Genomic DNA, 14,216 nt, shown 5'->3' with positions numbered 1-14,216 from the left:
GTACCCATTGCAGCATATGTTAAACTGACTTCTTACAGAAAGAATGGAAACTGAAGATGTAATTCAGTAACTTTCAGTGCTTCAGTAGAAAACTGATTCAATACACATCAAAAATACTCTTCAGAGGGGAGTTACAGCCAAGATAGAGGCATAGGTAGAAACCCTTCGCTTCCTCGAACAACCAAAAGGAGGTAACAACCAATCTAAAATCAATAAACCACCAAAATCTTCAGAAAATCAAACTGCATGGAACTCTGACAACCAAGGAATTAAAGAAGAAATCAACCAGAACCACCAGACCAGGAAGGCGGACCTCTCCAGGTAGGAGACTCAGAAAAACCGTGGCAGGTGGCTGAGGGGCTGGGCTGACTGCAGAGCTGGGCAGAGCTGCAGAGCTGGGCAGAGCTGCACAGAAGGGACTGACTTAAGGGGAAAACAGAGACTCAGAGCTCACTGTGGGCTAAAGCTGGGGTTGCCACAGTGAGAGATACTTCCAGTCTGACAAGAGAGTCTGTTGGAAAGTGCCCTAGAGACAAGCAGGCAAGCTGCATTGTTCCCTCTCTGGCCCCTCCCACACAGGCAGTGCCACAAAGAGGGCTGCCCTGCCACTGCTAATACCTAAGGCCCCACCCCCTCACAACCTATCAGATGCACCAAGACAAAGAAATATGGCCCAAATGAAAAAAACACAGCAAAACCTCAGAAAGAGAATTAAGCAACAAGGAGATAGCCAACCTATCTGATGGAGAATTTAAAGCCCTAGTAATCAAAATGCTCACAGAACTGATTGAGCTTGGTTGAAAAATGAAAGAAACAGAAAATGAAATAAAGCAAAATATTCAGGGAACCAATAGTGACAAGAAGGAAGCCAGGATTCAAAGCAACGGTTTGGAACAAAAGGAAGAAATAAACACCCAACTGAACAAAGAAACAAGAATCCAAAAAAATGAAGAAAAGCTGAGGATTCTCTTGGGACAACCTGAAATGTTCCAATATCTGAATTATAGGGGTGTCAGAAAAAGAGCAACAGAAAGAAACTGAAAAACTATTTGAACAAATAATGAAGGAAAAATTCCCCAATCTAGAAAATGAAATAGATGTCCAGGAAGCCCACAGAGTCCCAAAGAAGTTGGACCCAAAGAGGAACACACCAAGGCACATCATCATTAAGTTACCCAAGATTAAAGACAAAGAGAAAATCCTAAATGCAGCAAGAGATAAGGAGACAGTTACCTACAAAGGAGTTCCCATTACATTATCACGTGATTTCTCAAAAGAAACCTTATAGGCAAGAAGGGGCTGGAAAGAAGTATTTGAAGTCATGAAAGGCAAGGAACTATTACATCCAAGATTACTCTATCCAGCAAAGCTTTCATTTAGAATGGAAGGGCAAATTAAGTGCTTCTCAGATAAGGTCAAGTTAAAGGAGTTTCTATCATCACCAAGCCCTTATATGAAATGTTAAAGGGACCTATCTAAGATAAAAAATATGAACAATAAAATGACAACAAACTCACAACTATCAACAAATGAACCTAGAAGAAAAGAAAATTAAAAAACAAAACAAAACAAAACAAAAAACTAAGCAAACAACCAGAACAGGAACAGAATCAGAGAAACGGACATTACACAGAGTGAGTTCAGTGGGGAGGGAAGGGAGGAATGGGGGGAAGGTACAGGGAAGAAGCATAATTGGCAGGCATAAAATAGATGGGGAGAGATAAAAAATGGTATAGGAAACAGAGGACTCGAAGAATTTATATGTACAACCCATGGACATGAACTAAGGGAGGGGATACTGGAGGGTTGGGGGAGCAGGGTGGAGTGGGGATAAAGGGGAAAAATTGGGAAAAGTATAATAGCATAGTCAATTAAAAAATACTTAAAAAATATTCTCCGAAAAGGTCAATTTGAGATATCTATACTAACACATACTCAGAGAATTCACTGTCAGCAGTCACACAACAAGTGGTAAACATTCAGACAGAAGGAAAATGTTCAAATATGGAGGACTGGAATTATAGCAAGGAATGAAGAGCAATTAAGAGGGTAAATCTAAAAGGCTACTAAACAAACTAATGATGTCTTAAGATAAAATATACACAGAATTATAACAGCATAACAGTAATACATTACTTAAAATGAGATACACGGAATTTACTCAAGAAAAGGGGAAAATAACCAAATACTAGATTTTGATAGGTCAAAGATGCATGTTGTAAGTAACTTTCAGGTTAACAGAAGAAAAAAAAATAATAAAAATTAGCACCCAAAGAAAGGAGAGGAAAAGGCAGTAAAACAGGTATGAGAAACAGAAACCACTTAGTAAGATAACAGATTTAAACCCAACTATGTCCATTATCTTTTATTTGTTGATTTGAGAGAAAGAAAGAAACATTCATTTATTGTTCCATTCATTTATTCATTGACTGCTTGTATGCACCCCGACTGCAGATCAAACCCACAACTATGGCAAACTGGGACAATGCTTTAACCAACTGAGCTACCTAGACAGGGCCGTATGGCCATTATCTTGTTAAATACTGTCAACAGACCAAATATTCCATTTTTAAGAAATACTGTCATGTTGGATTTTTTAAATTCCAACTATATATTAACAATGAAATTGTCTAAAACATAAACACTTACAGAGATTGAAAATAAAGGGTACACACTAACCTAAAAAAAGAGTACAGCTACGTTAATATTAAGCTAAGAAAACTTTACTTCTAATAATGCTTTTGCCCTAAGGAGGGACACAATGTCCCTCTGAAATGTCCCTCTGAAATGTCCCTCTTTAGAAATTCTGTTTCTAAAAACGAAACAGAATTGATAAGGAAGTTATACAATTTTAAACATATATGCACCTTATAACATAACCTCAAAATATATAAAATAAAAATTACCAGAACTAAGGAAAATCATACAAATGCAAAATCAGAGTATTAATACATTTCTCTTGGTAACCAATACAGCAGCAGACCAGAAGAGAAAAAGAGATTATGCCAGATTGTAGAAGAATATAACATGACTAGACAAGTTGAACTAACTTGACAAATACAAAACACTGCATCCAATGAAGGCAGAACCACATTATTTGCAAGCACACACAGGACATTTACAAAAACTGATCATCTCTTGGGTAATAAAGCTTCAAAAAATTCCATAAACTTTTAACCATACAGTGTTCTGACCACACAGAAATCAGTTGGAAAAAAAAACAAACAAAAAAACAGGCCGAGAACAGAGGATTCTTAGAGCAGTGAAGCCATTATGTATTACTATAATGGTGAATACACATTATATATTTGTAAAACCCCACTGAATATACACACCTAATGTAAACTATGGATTTGGATGATAAAAATGTGTCAACATAGGTTCCTTGATTCTAACAAATGTACAATCTGGTGCAGGATATGCAAGGCTGTGCCTGTGTGGGATCAGAGCACAAGGAAACTTGTATTTTCTGCTAAATTTTGCAGAGAACCTCAAAGTGCTCTTAAAAATAAAGTTTATTTTTTATAGATTTACCTGTCAGGATAGATTTATAATATACAACGGTCACAAACGACCCCAGAAATCTTGCCTGCTTGAGACAAATTCCCAGTCCCTCCCCACTATTCTCCCCTTCCTCCTCTTTTCTCTATCCCTGTCCCTTCTCTCTCCCTCCTTCTGCTCTTGACTCATAGTAAACACATAAAAGACATGTACTGCAGGAAGCTCCATCTGGAAATAAATCACTGGTGAAGAGGGACATGTAGCAAATCTCACCATGGCTTGCTCTTAAAAGTTTGTGACATGTCCCTCCTGCTCACATGTCACTGGTTAAGACAAATCACATGGCCACACCTAACTTAGAAGACAGGAACCAAAATAAGATACTACTAAACACCCACTGGGATGAATAAAATTAAAAAGACTAACAATACAAGCCCTGGCTGGCATAGCTCAGTGGATTGAGCACAGGCTGCGAACCAAAGCATTGCAGGTTCAATTCCCAGTCAGGGCACATGCCTGGGTTGCAGGCCACGGCCCCCAGCAACCGCACATTGATGTTTCTCTCTCTCTCTCCTTATCCCTCCCTTCCGTCTCTAAAAATAAATAAATAAAATCTTTAAAAAAATTTACAAAAAAAAAAGACTGCCACATATTGGTGAAGATGTGGAGACACAAGAATGCATTTGCTATAGCACAGCAGTCCCAACCTTTTTTTTTGGGGGGGGGGGGTCAGAGGTCAGGAGGCTGAACTTCAAGGGCGTTTCACTTGTTCTCTGCCTCTCACTTCCTGCTGTGGCCTGGCTGGGGGGACCAGAGAGGAACAGAACAGGAGGTGGAGCTCAGGGGAGCTTCCCTCTCTATCCGGTTCCCAACAGACCACAGACCAATACCAGTCCACAGCTCAGGGAGTGGGGAACCCCTGATGTAGCAGGAATAGAAATTGGTATATCTACTTCTGAAGTCGGGTACTATCTATGAATACTAAACACAAGCATAATATGAGACCCATAAATTCTACACAACAGAAAAGCATGAAAGCAACATGCACCTAAATGTTCACAGCAAGTCACCTCACATGAGCCCCACATCAGCCATGAAAACGAAGTGAGCCCCTTACACCACCTACCATGGGGAGCGCTTCATACAATGGGATCTTAAGTGATGGCTCAGCTGAATCCATCACCACCACCCCTAGCCCCATGCATCCCTTACACAGACTGTTTCTAGCACAGAGGATGCTACAGCAGGCCCAGGCCAGCAGGACAAAGGATGCCTCTGACCCATTTTGGCTGGAGGACTCCTCTCTGGCCTTGCTCAAACTTTCTCAGAACTGCACTGTGGTCATTAAGACTTTTCCCACCAAATGTTCTCTCCACCCATTCATTCCTCCTCCACATGCATCAGACCTGCAGGGGGCTGGCCTCACTGGTATTTCCCTCAATACAGCTAGATTAGATCCCAACTTGCCATCTTCTTGTTCTTGGGGGACCTGAACTAACAGTCTCAAACTGGAAATAACCCAATATTTAACAGGAAAATGAATAGCCATGATACATAAATAAATCATACATGAATAGATAACTGTATGTGACCACATGAGTAAAACTCCTAATGCAATCAGTGGTAGTTCCAAAATTGGTGCATCACAAACCACAGGTACAGATCTTTGTTAATACTTCTGTACTTACAGTATATTTCACATTTTTTTTTAGAAATTACAAGAGTGAAAAGTCAACAGTCCTCAAATCAAAGGTTAATTTGCTATTAACTCAAATTACAAAGAAGCTATTTGAAGCTAGTGTTACTTTCTTATAGGTTCATTCCCTACCTTCTCCATCAGTCCCATCCCCCAGAGGTAACCACTAGGTAAGACTGTAATAAATCTAATAACATACTGTGCAAACATTTAAAGCATAATAGATGCACAAACATCTTAAAACACACATATACACACAAAACACATGCACATAAGAATACATAGTTCTACAACTTGCCTCTCTATGTGTTGTTTTCCATGTAGTATAGTGGATTTTATATGGGTATAAAGACCATTTATTTTACCCTGCTAACTACAATACTCTTACACATACAATGTATATGTATGTAAATGCATCGATACAACAAACATTTAGCAGTGGAACTGCTAGACCAAATAGACTATGTGCATTTTAAATTAAGTATAGTGAAGTCCCTTTCCAAAAAGGCTCTACCAAATTATAGTCCCACCAATAACATGGATTATTTAAAGGCCATGTGGTTTTGGTGAACCTTACTTTATGAATAATTCAAAAATTGTTAAAAAGTAACTATAAATGGAAAGTATATAGAATTGCTCTTATCTTTCACTGCATCAACTTAAAGGAAAAACTTTATAGGCTTAAACAGTAATACAAAAGTAAACCAAAAATATTACCAATATTTGTAACCCAGAGGTTAATCCTAAATAAAAAAGACCATTCGACAGCCTGCCAACCTTAGAATCCAACTATCCCCACTGCGTTTACAATCACCAGATCAGTGCCAGCCAACTCCCACTGTGATTTCGGACCTACAGAGAACAGTGACCAGTGCTCTCAAGAATACTGGGCTCCCCTCACAAATGTCTTACAGCTGTGGGATAAGACATAAGCTCTGCATCTCCCCAGGATGGGCAAGGAGGTCATTTACAACAAATCCACTCCAATACTCCAGTCTTCCTAAGTTTATGGACCCTACCTCATACACCAAAGTAGTTCTAGAAGCTCCACTTCACTTAGCACTGGCCACCCTTTGAGTTGTTTCGGGCGATCAGAGCCCTTTCTAACCCCTGGAGCTACAATGCTGAATTCAGAATCTGTTTATGGGTCCATATCAATAAATTCAATCTAACCCAACTTTATATTCCTTCCACCACTATCCCACACTCTTAAGATCCATTCCCACACATATCCCCCAGGTTCTTATCTACATGGTAGCAAATCAGACAATCTTTTGGACAGTAGCACACCTCCTCAGGAGGCACATTTTGCACCTCACCCTTTGGAAATTGCTGGGACTACCCTAAATAGGCCAATTACAGGTTTTTCAGGCAAATGGCAATTAAGTTCCTCAGGCACAAGTTGGAAAGGTTGCTTCTATTGGCAAAGGTAGTCCAGTAGAATTTAGGGATTAAAGGGATTCTGAGAACTGCAGAATCTGACCTTGTGCTCTTAATACAATTTTCAGGATCCCATTCCTTACCAATCAATGCTCTCACTTACAAATTGGGAATTCAATTTGTACTTTTCCAGCAGACACAGAAACCTCCTTATATGGAACATGAGTTGGGAATTTAAAACCCTGAGCTCATCATTTCACTTCATAATTGTTTGAACTTGGCTGAATCACATTCCCCAGAATTTTCTCTCCCCTTTGTGTCTGGTTTGGGCAGGCCACAAGAGAGATTCTTGTGCAGCGCAGAGGGCACATTAAGGGCCACCTCTCTAACCTGCATCCACTGATCTTCCCATACATCTCACTGATTTGAGGCATGGTTGGGCCTGCACCAGCTGCAGCAACTGCTTGTACCTTCCCCTCCCTGAGCTCCTCTGCCTTCTGGGCCAAATGTGTATAGTTGGTTCCATGACAAGGGCCCAGCTCTTACAGACCATCTACTCGACCAAGCTCCCGGACAAAAAAACTGACAGAACTTTCATTCTGGGGTAGCCTCCATCCAGCTTGTTCATCAACTTCCCCACTATACATCTTCTTTTCCCAAAAGCCTGCCCTGTGAACTTCAAACTCCAGCATCAGGCAGCAGACAATAGCCTTTTTGTCTTTAAGCCACTCTGTCAGCTCCCTCACATTAACTCTGATCCCTAAAAACCACTGTTTGAGAGACCTCTTTGCAGCAGACCAGATATAAAAACACACAGCCTCCACCCTTCCTCAGACAATACTACAATTACTATCTAGGTGGTTTGAGCACTCACAACCCAGGCAGTGAGCAAAGTACTAGAAAAGTAATTATGGGCAAAAACAATAATAGTCTCTGCTTTCATGAAGCTCAGCCTTTTTGTGGAAAAAAATTTTGTAAACTAATGTAGCACTATAAATTTGACAACCACTAGGGAGAACTGCAATGTATTAAGAAGACTGGGCTTAAAGAAGGTCAAGAAAAACTTCAGAAAATAGATGGTCGTTGCAGCAAATTTACGGGGTTTCCTGGACTACTGTCACTACCTTTAACATGCGCGTGTGTGTGCGCGCGCACACACACACACAAATCATGAAAAAGCGATGCTTGAGACAAGCTCTAAAGACTAGGAAAAATGGAACAGGGACAGAAAAGCATTCCAGGCAGAGGGAAAGAACAAGTGCCATGCTCCCTGGTGGAAAAGGAAACGGTGGGCACAGGAAATGGTAGAAGGACCAGCAACATGCATAATTGCAACAGAATATAAACAATTCAAGTGTTCATCATTAGGAGACAAACTGCAAGCACAAAAGAACAAAAAAGAGCTAATATGAAGGGATCTCTAGAATATATCATGTAAAAAGAAACAAAACAGTATACATAGAGTTTTACATTTTGCTTAAGGAAGAGAAATAAAAATACATGACTGAGCCTGTATTTACAAAAAGGAAACACTGGAAGAATAAACCACAGAACTAATAAAAATGGGGCAAGAAGAGAATGGATACAGGGGACAAGAATGAAAGGCTGTAAAAGTACCTTTGTAATACAGCTTCAACTTCTGAACCACATTAATGTTTTACAAAATGAAAAAATGCATTAAATGAATTTAAACAATCCTTAAAGTTAAGGATTTCATGCAAATAAACCTAATAATCAAGCCACTAATATAATTAGAGAGAACAGTATTTTTAAAGTGATATTGTATTGGGTTGGCCAAAACGTCCATTATGTTTTTTCTGTATAATGGGTCTAGTAGTGCTTAGTTGTCTTTAACTTCATTTGAAACAATTTTGTTAGACTGTATAGTGACAGCTGTCATCAGTGTGCACTTAAAAATTATCAAAACTGGTGAATTTTTATGCAGTCATTTTAATACTGAAGATGGAAGATGATATACAACATTTTCGGCATATTATGCTTTATTATTTCAAGAAAGGTAAAATTGCAACTGAAATGCAAAAAAAGGTTTGTGCAGTATATGGAGAAGGTACTATAAGTGATTGAGCATGTTCAAAGTGGTTTGCGAAGTTTCTTGGTACTACTGGTATTTTGGCCAGATAATTCTTTGTCGTGGGGCTTTCTTATGCATTGGGAGATGATTAGCAGCACCCCTGGTCTCTACCCACTACAAGCCAAGAGCAGGAGACTGCCAACATACTCAAATTATCCAAACCAATAGTTATTGTTGAAAAAAAAATGTCTTTTATCTTATTGAAAAAAAAAACAAAAAAAAACATAATGGACTTTTTGGCCCACCCAATAATTCAGAATGTCAACTGTACATACAACCTTACATGGATGCGTTTTCAGAACAATAACTAATAAAATACAAACCTACAATTGTTTTAACATTAGTGTTTTCAAAATACTATATATTGCAGGAAAGAGAAAAAGTAATTCATGTTGCTAAATGGTATAAATTTTTCAATGGTATAAATTGAAAACATACATACAAAACCAAATTTTTTACATTTCCCAAATCTGTCCAGTGAAACAACAACCCATTACCAATCAGGATGCACAGCACCAGGTTCTGGTATCTAAAGTTCCACTCTAGATAAAAGGAGTTAAAAGAACTGACAAATACTGGTGAGGAAAAATGTACCCCAGACACCTTGTGTCACGAGCAAGCCACAGTTCAAAGATTAATGGGGTTGTATCCAAGGGAAAAAAACTACCTTGAAAGGACACCACCACACCCAAGTTAACATAAGCTGCGGAAAAGAATGGTAACTACCTGATTTACTGAACACACAAAAAAACCATGGGCCACAGTGATACTCGAGAGAAAAAGCAAAAAGAAAGAAATTCACAACTAACATCATTTGTAGGCAGATCCAAAAATTAAACCTAGGTTGTAAGTATATACTATAAGCAAAATGACAACTTACTATAAACAAATATAATCTAAGTTTTTTTTAAAGTTGTTTTTTCTTTTATTTTAAAGACTTTATTACAACCTGAACACATCTAAAATGGAGTAAAATGCTTTACTAGTTTTTTCATTTACTCTCTGAACATTTGGATAAATTTATAGCAATATTTTATCCAACATTAGGATAACATAATACTCCAAAAAGTCAACACATTTAACATTCTAGTGACACCAGACCAATTCTTCCTGCCTCAAATAACTTCACCCACCTTCTCCAGCAAGCCAGACTCTGGAGACTGGAGACCCTACACTAGCAGAGTCCTCCAATCCACCTTCGTGCTGTTCCATGCCTTTCAACGGCGTCCCCCACCTACAGGATAAACACCAATTGCCTTAATGTGATGTGTAGGATAATTTAAAATCTGGCCCCAAGCCCTGGCTGGCATAGCTCAGTGGATTGAATACGGGCTGCAAACCAAAGTGTCGCAGGTTCGATTCCCAGCCAGGGTACGTGCCTGGGTTGCAGGCCATAACCCCCAGCAACCGCACATTGATGTTTCTCTCTCTCTCTCTCTCCCTCCTTCCCTCTCTAAAAATAAATAAACAAAATCTTTAAAAAAAAAAACCATGATTTATGGAAAAAAAAAAATAAAATAAAATAAAATCTGGCCCCAAATTCATCCCTAGGAAAACTGGCAATGCCAAACTACAGGTGTTATCAGCCATGGTGCACTTACTATATCCAGGAGCCACTCCACTGAAATGTACACTTAATGAGGTAGGTATCCTCATCCATTCTACAAATAAATGTACACAGGAGTAAAAGATAACAAGGGTCATCTATTGCTTGGGATTCAAATCTAGTATGGTCTCTAACACGTTCTTTATGCCTCTCTCTGTTCCTGCTATCCTTCCATGTAGACTTCCATCCTCTCCTAACTCTATATTCTGCTGGAGCATCACCCTCTCCCACATAGCTCTGTGGAGAATTTCCTCAATACATACATGGGTATCCTCTCCGTATAACAGACTGTAAGGTCTCTAAGGGCACATCTTTATTACGTCCATACATGACTTTTCTAGAAAACACTTATGGCAATTTTAAGACCATAAAATAAGCACCGAATAAAGATTTAACTAAAAATTAAATTGAGTACTGGGGCACAACTAAGAACTTCTCTACTTTAATATGAAAAAAATCATGCTAATAACCACAGCAAAGTTCAAAAGCAGGAAGTCAACAATGTGGCATTAGTTGCTCTTTTTCAGGAATTGTACTGGGAACTCTACAACATATTCAATTCAATTTTCATAATATCCTTATATGATAGGTTTCATCCCAGTTTACAGATGAGAAATTGAAAGTTTAAAATGTATGTGATTAATCAGCTATGTGGCTATGGACCAGTGGGGCTGGATTTCAACCTGACTTTTCTGAGTTGAAAGGCCATAATATCTCCATGCCAACTCCAAAGCTCATCTCCTTTTCACAACACCATACCGTCTTCCACACTGAACAAAATACTTAGACAAATAAGTTGATTCCCCACTTCCAATTTTTTTATTCAAGGAAAAAAAAAAACATTTAATTAGGCATCTAATAAGCATAAAGAAATATTTACATGGATATATGTATTAACTGCTCTTTCTCAGAAAAATGAAGATTCTAATAGCTAAGCCAAAAGAAATACCCAACAGCATTACTTTTAATCTCTAAATAATCCACATTAGTAACTTCAGAAAAACAGTATCCTTTTCAGGTATTTCTAACATTCCAAAAGGGAAAAAAAGTTAACAATTAAGGAATGCACCCAGAAGTTATAATGTAATCAAGTAAGTGAACAGGTACTAAAAACACTGTAATTAAATTTGTTCTAGTTAAGACTTCAAATTAATAACTCATAATTTCTTATCAGTACAGTAACAGCCAAATCTGATGCAAAGGCACACACAAACCACATAATCTCCTGACTGACCACTGAAGGAATGGTGCTGTTAAGATACACTGTGACAAGAACAGAGAAACCAAAATAAACAAGGATAGTGTAAGCAGCCTGTGGGACAACTTTAAGCAATCCAACATAAGGGTGCCAAAAGAGTAAGATTGGAAATCTGTTTGAAAAAATAATGAAAGAAAACTTCCCTAATTTGGTGAAGGAAAGAGACACGCAAGTCCAAGAGGCACAGAAAGTCCCAAACAAGATGGATGCAGAGGCCCACCCCAAGATACATCATAATTAAAATGCCAAAGGTTAAAGATAAAGAGCTACTGGGGGGGGGGGCGGTGAGGAAAGAGCAGGTGAGAGGTGAGGGGATTAAGAAGTACAAATAAGTAGTTACAGAATAGCTGTGGGGATGTAAAGTACAAAACAGGAAAGGGAGTCAAGAACTTAGACATGACCCATGGACATGAACAAGGGTGGGGGAATTGCCTGAGGCAGTGGGGGGTGCTAGATGGAGGGAAGCAAAAGGGAAAAAAATCGGGACAACTGTAATAGCATAATCAATAAAATATAACACAAATCAAATACACTGTAAGGAACCCCATGACCAAGATTACCTAGTTTTCTTGGGTGTTAATAGGTATTACACTAAAAACGAAACAAAAAGGGACCTGGGGCCAAATACGGAAATCACTAGTGCACTATTCCTGACATTTGCAACTGTAAAAATGTGAACTGTAAGCCCTGGCTGGTGTAGCTCAGTGGATTGAGCGCGGGCTGTGAACCAAAGTGTCGCAGGTTTGATTCCCAGTCAGGGCACATAGCTGGGTTGCAGGCCATGGCCCCCAGCAACTGCACATTGATGTTTCTCTCTCTCTTTCTCCCTCCCCTCCCTCTCTAAAAAATAAATAAATAAAATCTTTAAAAAAACAAATAAATAAAACCACTATCAATTTTTAAAAAATGTGAACTGTGACTCTAGGAGAGAGGAAAAGGAGTAACATTGTTTCCCAAACTTTGGTGACCAAGGAATCCTTTATCCTAACTATAGCATCTCTTAGAACTACAGATGCTCCTGGACTTACAATGGGGTTGTATCACAATGAACCCATCGTAGTTGAAAATACCGTAAATCAAAAATGCAATACACCTAACCTACCAAGCATTACAGCTTAGCCTAGCCTGCTCTAACTGTGCTCAGAACACTTACATTAGCCTACAGTTTCGCAATTATGGCATCTTGAGTTTCATCTGAAGAGTAACTGCATTCCTCTTATCAGAAACAGGACACAGATGGCCGTTTTGTAGACGTGATGGAATACAAAAACCCAAAACCATGTCTCCAAAACACTGGCAACACAGTTCAGTGTAGACAGTATTGACTTTAACACATGCCTGACTGGGAACTGTCTCTCCCTGCCCAGCATCTAGAGAAAGTATGGTACAGCATATTACTACCACAGGAACAGCTCAAAATTCAGAATTTGAAGTTTGGTTTGTATTGAATGAACATTGCTTTCATACCATTGTAAAGTGGAAAACCATAAATTGGGTGTAAAACCATAAATCTGTAGTGTCACAGAGAAGTCACCTTAAGCAACACTGCTTCAGGTATTCCAAAACCAACTAAACATTGTTACTGTATTCTAACTTGGTAATTAAAGGTACCATTAGAAACTACTAGAGAAATTCCTGGCTCATCAAAAGTCTTTCACAAATTCTAAATTAAACAAAGAAATGACCCAAGACCCTTTTCCCTTATCCATTTCTCAGCATTTTAACAGTATTACCCTACTCAAAAGTTTAGAAATAAATTCTATTTTATTCTTCACAAGAAACTGGTAACTACGACCGGTAATTTTGACACATTGTGCAACCTTACATATGTTATCAAATTCAATAATAAATGTTCTGTAAATTAGCAGCTACAACAAGTTTTTGGTGTTTGCCCTTTATCTAAGGCTGGGGAGGGCAGTCGGGAAAGTCTCATTTTCACTTGAGCCCCCTCTGAAATTTCGCAACTTCTGAAAGAAAACCCACAAACCTCTGTGAATGTTCACAAACTCATTATGTCCTAATATATACATCCGTAAGTACAGGTTTACCCGTAATTCTCACTTCCTAACAAAAGCTATGTAAAAAGCAACTACTCTATTCTCCATCAATCATTCCCGACTGCAAAGATCCAGAAAATTCCAACAGAAGTCATATAGGTATTCCCTTTGCAGGTATGCCGTCTTCTGTATAAGTCATATTACACAGTGTAATCCTTTAAGACACTTAAACATATCTCGTGTTCCTTTGTGATACAGCTAAAACCGCCAAATAATCCGCACCTGCCACTTCTACAGGAAAAATCCTCTCCAAAACTCGAATCCCAACCCACAAATCAAATAAAGCAAATAAACATGAAACTGCCTACACATATTTGGGATGTCTGTTTCAGGGCATTTACTGCGAAGGCCATCACTAAAATCCAGCCTAGTTATAAACGTGAGATGGGAGGTCTCATCTCCAGGGGGGAAACAGGCAGAACCGAACCCAAGGCATTGCGCAGTTTCCGCGTCGTGGGATGCATCTCCACAAAACCTGCGGAATTCGCTCAAGGTCATTGCGAGGAAAAGTGTGTTAGTGTGTGTGAGGGCACAGACCTCGCCACCCTCCGATTTGGCGAAAGGCGCCTAAGGCGCAGGGTGCCGCGCCGCAAGAGAGGCGGTGGGCTTTCACGGAAAGCCCGGAA

The 14,216-nt window shown here is 39.1% G+C and overlaps 1 protein-coding gene across 4 annotated transcripts in view; it reads right to left on the bottom strand.

Moving 5' to 3' along the window:
• Positions 1-14,216, bottom strand: part of SPIN1 (spindlin 1) — a 77,909-nt gene that overhangs the window by 62,878 nt on the left and 815 nt on the right. The window lies entirely within an intron of this gene.

The sequence above is a fragment of the Phyllostomus hastatus genome, unplaced genomic scaffold (genome assembly GCF_019186645.2).
Source record: "Phyllostomus hastatus isolate PE091 unplaced genomic scaffold, TTU_PhHast_1.1 phas_contig_195, whole genome shotgun sequence".
In the NCBI taxonomy this organism is placed as follows: Eukaryota; Metazoa; Chordata; class Mammalia; order Chiroptera; family Phyllostomidae; genus Phyllostomus; species Phyllostomus hastatus.
The sequence above is the reverse complement of the archived record's forward strand: the minus strand, read 5'-3'. Positions and strand labels throughout refer to the sequence as shown.